The sequence below is a fragment of the Lipotes vexillifer genome, unplaced genomic scaffold (genome assembly GCF_000442215.2).
Source record: "Lipotes vexillifer unplaced genomic scaffold, Lipotes_vexillifer_v1.1 scaffold575, whole genome shotgun sequence".
Classification (NCBI taxonomy): Eukaryota; Metazoa; Chordata; class Mammalia; order Artiodactyla; family Lipotidae; genus Lipotes; species Lipotes vexillifer.
Genome location: NW_006780198.1, coordinates 2,409,539 through 2,417,575, shown reverse-complemented (window position 1 = coordinate 2,417,575; position 8,037 = coordinate 2,409,539). Strand labels below are relative to the sequence as shown.

Below are 8,037 nucleotides of genomic sequence, written 5' to 3'. Positions count from 1 at the left end.
GGGCCTCTCACTGTTGTGGCCTCTCCCGTTGCGGAGCGCAGGCTCCGACGCGCAGGCTCAGCGGCCGCGGCTCACGGGCCCAGCCGCTCCGCGGCGTGCGGGATCCTCCCGGACCGGGGCACGAACCCGTGTCCCCTGCATCGGCAGGCGGACTCTCAACCACTGCGCCACCAGGGAAGCCCCAGAATAGACTTTTTTAAACTAAACTTTTAACTGCATGAGAACATAAATAGAGAACACAGATCAAAAATATATGACTCGGCAGTCCTCGCGGAGGGTCGCCGCGGTTTCTTGCTTCAACAGTGCCTGGACGGAACCCGGCGCTCGCCCCCCGCTCCGGCCGGCCGCTCAGAGCCAGCCCTCGCCACCACCTCACGGCGCCCTCCGACCGCCCCAAGGTCCCCGCCGCCGTTACAGCGCCGCGCAGCCACCGCCACCGTTTCACCTCAGCCGCCCGCCATGACGACCGCGTCCCCCTCGCAGGTGCGCCAGAACTACCACCAGGACTCGGAGGCCGCCATCAACCGCCAGATCAACCTGGAGCTCTACGCCTCCTACGTCTACCTGTCCATGTCCTACTATTTGGACCGCGATGATGTGGCTTTGAAGCGCTTTGCCAAATACTTTCTTCACCAGTCTTGTGAGGAGAGGGAACATGCTGAGAAACTCATGAAGCTGCAGAACCAACGGGGTGGCCGAATCTTCCTTCAGGAGATCAGGAAGCCAGACCGTGATGACTGGGAGAATGGGCTGAATGCAATGGAGTGTGCGCTACACTTGGAAAAAAGTGTGACTCAGTCACCACTGGAACTGCACAAACTGGCCACGGAGAAAAATGACCCCCATTTGTGTGACTTCATTGAGACTCATTATCTGAATGAGCAGGTGAAATCCATTAAAGAACTGGGTGACCACGTAACCAACTTGCGCACAATGGGGGTCCCCGAATCTGGCATGGCACAGTATCTTTTTGACAAGCACACCCTGGGAAATAGTGATAATGAGAGCTAAGCCTTAGGCTGGCTTCCCGTAGCCAGAGGGGTGATTTCCCCGGTCACCAAGGCAGTGCATGCATGTTTGGGCTACCTTACCTTTTCTGTAAGTTGTACCAAAATATCTACAAGTCCTTTCCCTAGTACCACTCCTTCAAATAAAGTAATTTGGTACCCAAAAAACAAAAATATGACTCAACGATTTCTCACAAAGTGGACACACTGCAGATCCAGGACTTGGATTAAATCAGGAAATGGAACCTTGCAGCACCCCAGAACCCCCTTTCTTGCTGCTCTGCCCCACCCCCAGTCACAATCCATGCTATAGGAAACCATCATCCTGGCTTCTAACACTACAGATTAATTTTGTCCCTTTTTACTTTATATAAATGGAATTATATAGTAGTACTCTTTTGTATCTCTTTGGCTCAATATTATGTTTGTGAGATTTAAGCATGTAGAAATGTCTTCTTTGTTCTTCCATTATATGAATAAACCACAAGATGTTTATCTCTTGTTTCACTGGTGGATGTTTAGATAGTTTCCTCCTCACAGCTAATACAAATGATGCTGAGATGAACATTCTTGGACATGTCTTTTGATGATCATGTGTACACATTTCTGCTGAGTAGGTTGAGCTCATGTTTAGTTATTATGCAGATACTGACAAAATATTTTCCCAAATGGTTGTAGCAATTTGTATTCCCACCAGCAGCATATGAGTGTTCCAGATGCTCCCTCATCATCCATGCTCAATATTACCCTACTTTCTTCATCTTAGCCATTCTGATGGGCGTGAGAAGACCCATTCTTCTCCATCACACATGAAAGATTTACAAAACTGACCAAATGGTAAAGGTTCAACAAAATTCAAAAGACTGTTACCCTACAGACCAGGCTCTCTGACCACTTTACAATTAACTTAGAAATCAATAGCAAAAATATAGCTAGATAAATTGAAAAAAAGATGCATGCACTCGGAAATAATCAGAACCAAATGCTAACACAAACTGACATCAATATATATATTTTAAAAAAAGTAGAGCCTTGAATGTTTATATTAGAAAAGAAGAAAATCTCAAAATTAGGGAGTCAAGCATCCAAGTGTAGAGGTTGAAAAGTCTGGAAAGAGTAAGAAATTTCTGAAAAGTAGGGAAAATGGAAAATAGAAAGTATTATCAAAGCCAAAAGTTGATTCTTTGAAAAGACTAATAGACAAATCCCTTGCATGATTATTAGTCAAAGAAAATAAAAGGAGAAAGCACAAATAAACAATAGTAAGAATGAAAAGAGGGACACGATTCCAGGTGGTTGCCAAGATTAAAAACATTCTAAGCAATTATAAACCAGTTTATGCCAATAAATTTGAAAACTTAGGTAATGAAGATAAAGTCCTAGATAAATGCAACTTCCCAAAACCATCTCAGGAAGATAAAAGAACCTGACTAATCCTATTGCCTGCAAAGAATTTGAATGGTGGTTCCTCAAGCAGTTAAACGTAGTGACTGAACCCATAGAAAACCCAGTAACTCCATGCTCTAAAATGGTTAATATTATGTTATATGAATTTCAGCTCAGTTAAAACAGAAATCTCACCACAAAGAAAACACTGGGTCTAGATTGATTTAGAGGGAAATTTCATCAAACATTCAAAGAATATGTAAGTTTAATCCTTCACAAATGATTCTATAGAAAAGAAAAAAAAATGGGGGTGGGGGGGCGGATATTCCCCAACTCAAATTATGACCTTAGCACAAGCTTGATACCAAAATTGTACAAGAAAGGAAACTTCCAGTTTAACCTTACACGTGAGATGCAAAAAAATCCTAAAATAAATACTTAGCAAACAGAATCTGGTAATGAATAAGAAAGATAAAACATGATGACTAAGTTGGGTTTATCTAGGCATGCAGGAGGTTAGTAGATTAGAAAATCTACAAATTTAATTCACCACATTAACAGATCAAAGGACAAAATCCTTTAATGACCTCAACTGCTGTGGGAAAAGCATTTAATAAATTTCAACATCCATTCAGGACACAAATTTAGCACGCAAAGAACGGAAGTGTATTTCCTTACCTAATAAAGAATATGACGGCAGGCAGAATAATGCTCCCACCCACCACCTCCACTCCCCTAAAGATGTCCTTGTTCTAATCTCCAGAACCTATAGGTTACCATTAATGGCAAAAGAGACTCTGAATATATGATTAAGGCTCAGGACCTCAAAATGGGAGATAATTTTGGGTTATCCCGGTGGGCCCAAACCAGTCATACAAATCCTTAAAAGTGGAGAAACTTTGCTGGCTGCAGTCAGTCAGAGAGGGCCACGTGACCACAGAACAGTCAGGGAGATGCTGTGCTGCTGGCTTTGAGGATGGAGGACTGGGCCACGAGCCTAGGACTGCAGGAGGCCTCCAGAAGCTGGAAAAGGCAAAGAGATAGATTCTCCTCTAGCGTTTCCGGAAGGAAACACACACCGGCCCACACCTTGATTTTAGCCCAGTGAGACCAGTGTCAGAGGTCTGACCTTCAGAACTGTAAGATAATATACTTGTGTTGTTAAACCACTAAAATCGTGGTAATTTGTTACAACAATAGAAACCTAATAACAACATAACAACAACAAAAGAACTCTACAGTACGGCTTCCCTGGTGGCGCAGTGGTTGAGAGTCCGCCTGACGATGCAGGAGACGCGGGTTCGTGCCCCGTGTCCGCGAAGATCCCACATGCCGCGGAGCGGCTGGGCCCGTGAGCCATGGCCGCTGAGCCTGCGCGCCCGGAGCCTGTGCTCCGCAACGGGAGAGGCCACAACAGTGAGAGGCCCGCGTACGGTTAAAAAAAAACAAAAAAAAGGTTCTGCTTCATTCCTTTTAAAATTCAGAACCACCTAAGATGGCTATTGTTATCACCTGAATTTAGAATTTTACTAAATTCAGATCCTAACCAGGATAGAATGGCAAGATAAAGCCAAACATCTAAGGACTGGAAAGAGAGAAATAAATTCTCATTCTTTGCTGATGATGGGAATGTCTACATAAAAAATTCTGTATGATTGATAGCTAATTATTTATAGCTAGTTATATTAGAATAAGAGAGTTTAAAAGCCTGAGTACATGATCAGTATATAAAAGTATCTGCATTTCTATATACCAGCAACAATCTGAACACATCTTTTCAAAGGTATTTACATATCAGAAGAAAGAAAGAGAGAAGGAAAGAAAGGAAAAAAGAGAGACAAGGGGGAAAAAGAAGAAGGGGGGAGGGGGAAGGGAAGGGAGGAAGATTTAAAGAATCTAACAAAAGATGCGCAAGCTCTTGATAGAGAAAATCAGAAAAGTTTATTAAAGACAGATATTAAAGAAAACACAAAAGGGTAGAGAGTATACTCTGTTCTTAGTTAAGAAGGATCAACGTCAGAAAGGTGTCAACTTCCCCTAAATTGCTCTATAAATTCAATCAAAAATTGAAAAATCAAAAAATCCCAACGGTATGTTTTGTGAGACGTGATAAGCTGATTCTAACATTTATCTGGAAGAGCCAAGGCTACGAACTTCTGAAGAAGTTGGGAGAATCACCTCCACCAGGTAAAGAAATTAGCCTGTGTGGTACTGATGCAGACACAGACCAATAGATGGTGGAAACAGAATAGAGCCCCTAAACAAAGATAAACGCTATGGAAATCTGAGTTAGGACAGAACTAGAATTGCAGATTAGTGGGGAAAAGATGGACCATTCACCAACTGGTGCCGGGACAACTAATTAACCATTTGGAACAAAGAGAAATCATATCCATACCTCACACATACACAAAGTTAATTCCAGATGGCTTAAAGGCTTACAGGTGGAATGCAAAACTGTAAAAAAAATTTAGTAGACAATACAAGTGGACATCTTTACAATCTTGAGACAGAAAAGGGTTTAGCACAAACTAGAAAGACAAACATTGAGGTTCTACTATATTAAAATTAAGAATGGTCCCTAACACCATACACAAAAATAAGCTCAAAATGGATTAAAGACCTAAACGTAAGGCCAGAAACTATCAAACTCTTAGAGGAAAACATAGGCAGAACACTCTATAACATAAATCACAGCAAGATCCTTTTTGACCCACCTCCTAGAGAAATGGAAATAAAAACAAAAAATAAACAAATGGGACCTCATGAAACTTCAAAGCTTTTGCACAGCAAAGAAAACCATAAACAAGACCAAAAGACAACTCTCAGAATGGGAGAAAATGTTTGCAAATGAATCAACTGACAAGGGATTAATCTCCAAAATTTACAGGCAGCTCATGCAGCTCAATAACAAAAAAATAAACACCCCAATCCAAAAATGGGCTGAAGACCTAAATAGACATTTCTCCAAAGAAGATATACAGACTGCCAACAAATACATGAAAGAATGCTCAACATCATTAATCATTAGAGAAATGCAAATCAAAACTACAATGAGATATCATCTCACACCAGTCAGAATGGCCATCATCAAAAAATCTACAAACAATAAATGCTGGAGAGGGTGTGGAGAAAAGGGAACACTCTTGCACTGCTGGTGGGAATGTGAATTGGTACAGCCACTATGGAGAACAGTATGGAGGTTCCTTAAAAAACTACAAATAGAACTTACCATACGACCCAGCAATCCCACTACTGGGCATATGCCCTGAGAAAACCAAAATTCAGAAAGAGTCATGTACCAAAATGTTCATTGCAGCTCTATTTACAATAGCCTGGAGATGGAAACAACCTAAGTGCCCATCGTCGGATGAATGGATTAAGAAGATGTGGCACATATATACAATGGAATATTACTCAGCCATAAAAAGAAACGAAATTGAGCTATTTGTAATGAGGTGGATAGACCTAGAGTCTGTCATACAGAGTGAAGTAAGTCAGAAAGAGAAAGACAAATACCGTATGCTAACACATATATATGGAATTTGAGAAAAAAAAAATGTTATGAAGAACCTAGGGGTAAAACAGGAATAAAGACACAGACCTACTGGAGAACAGACTTGAGGATATGGGGAGGGGGAAGAGTGAGGTGTGATAGGGCGAGAGAGAGACATGGACATATATATACTAACAAACGTAAGGTAGATAGCCAGTGGGAAGCAGCCGCATGGCACAGGGAAACCGGCTCGGTTCTTTGTGGCTGTCTGGAGGGGTGGGATAGGGAGGGTGGGAGGGAGGCAGACAAAGAGGGAAGAGATATGGGAACATATGTATATGTATAACTGATTCACTCTGTTATAAAGCAGAAACCAACACACCATTGTAAAGCAATTATACCCCAATAAAGATGTTAAAAAAAAAAGAATTTCTGTTTATCAGAGATGCCATAAAGAATGAAAAGGCTACTCAGCCATAAATAAAAGAATGAAATAATGCCATTTGCAGCAACATGGATGGACGTAGAGATCATCACACCAAGTGAAGTAAGTCAGAGAAAGACAAATATATGATTTCACTTATATGTGGAAACTAAAAAATGATACAAATGAACTTATTTACAAAACAGAAATAGACTCACAGGCATAGAAAACAATCTTATGGTTACCAAAGGGGGAGTCTGAGATGCACAGATACAAACTACTATATATAAAATAGATTAACAATAAGGACCTACTATATAGCACAGGGAACTATATTCAGTATCTTGTAATAACCTATAAAGGAAAAGGATCTGATATATGTAACTGAATCACTTTGCTGTATATGCCTCAAGCTAACAGAACATTGTAAACCAACTATACTTTATTTTAAAAAAAAAATCTTAAAAAAAACAAGTGAAAAGGCAAGCCACAATCCAGAAGGTATTTGCAAAACAAATAAATAACAGCGTTTTTTTCTTCTTTATTTAAACTAAAATCAAAAGCAGTTCACTCATTTCTCCCAATTTCTTCTCATATAAATGATAGTGATTAATATTCAGAATGTATAAAAAATTCCTACAAATCAAAAAGCTGAAAACCCAACAGGAAAATGAGCAAAAGAGAGTCATTACACAGAAGAAACCATAAGAAAAATGCTTCCTGAGTTACCAGGAAAATGCAAATTAAAGCCTCCAGGAGATACCATTTCACACCCACCAAACTGGCAATAACTTAAGAGTTGGACAATAGCTAATGGTGACAGGATATGAAGCAACAGTCATTCTTATTCACCGCTTGTGGAGAATAAATTGCCAGAACTGTTTGGGAAGTGGCTTAGTGTGTCCTAGCGCAAGACTTCTTAACCTGGGGCACATGGTTAGAGTTCAGGGGGTGTCTGTGTACTCGAATGGGAAAAAAAGTATGTCTGTGTTGTCACAAATCTCTAACTGAAACTTGCTCCTTCCTTCCATTAGGAACCAAACCTTTGTGTTACTAGTACTGTACCTGTGACTTGTACCAACCAAGAGAATACAGATTTTGTGTATCACATTGAATTTGTTGCAGATATCTCAAAATACCCTTTATGCTCACCAGAACTTCGAAATTATGGTCGTTGTTAGACCGATGGCTAAATGTGACCATTTAATGGTAGGAGGACATGTATTGCTTTATCACAAATTTGTATTTTTAACATTTTGAAAACTATATTCCAATACGATTGGTTTCCCTTGTAATCCAATGTATCTTACGTATTTTAAAATGTTATTCTAAAAAGTCATCCAAGACTTCACTACTGTACCAAAGGGGTCCATGAAACAAAAAAGCAAATACTAAAATAAGTGGTCCTTAACAAAATGTCTACCCTGCAGAAACTCTTGCCCATATGCATCAGGAGATACCAGCAAAGCCCTGGGAGACTGGAAAGGGCCCAAATGCTCATTAGCAATACAATGGAGAAATTGTAGAATGCAGTATAATTAAAGTTTTTAAAAAGTGCTTGAAGACTCGGGTGGCACTGAGCTAGATGTCTCATGGGCTAATGACAGAGTATTATCCACAATCCAGAGGCAATTTACTCTGTCGTAAGTAGGCTGAGCGTCCCGTCATTCTTGGATGATGGAAGGAGAAGCATAACCAGGTATTAAAAAGGAGGGTGAGTTCAT

The 8,037-nt window shown here is 40.5% G+C and overlaps 1 pseudogene; it reads left to right on the top strand.

Annotated features, from left to right (window-relative positions):
• Positions 1–253: 253 nt before the first annotated feature.
• On the top strand, positions 254–1,011 carry LOC103087628 (ferritin heavy chain pseudogene; annotated as a pseudogene).
• Positions 1,012–8,037: the final 7,026 nt, after the last annotated feature.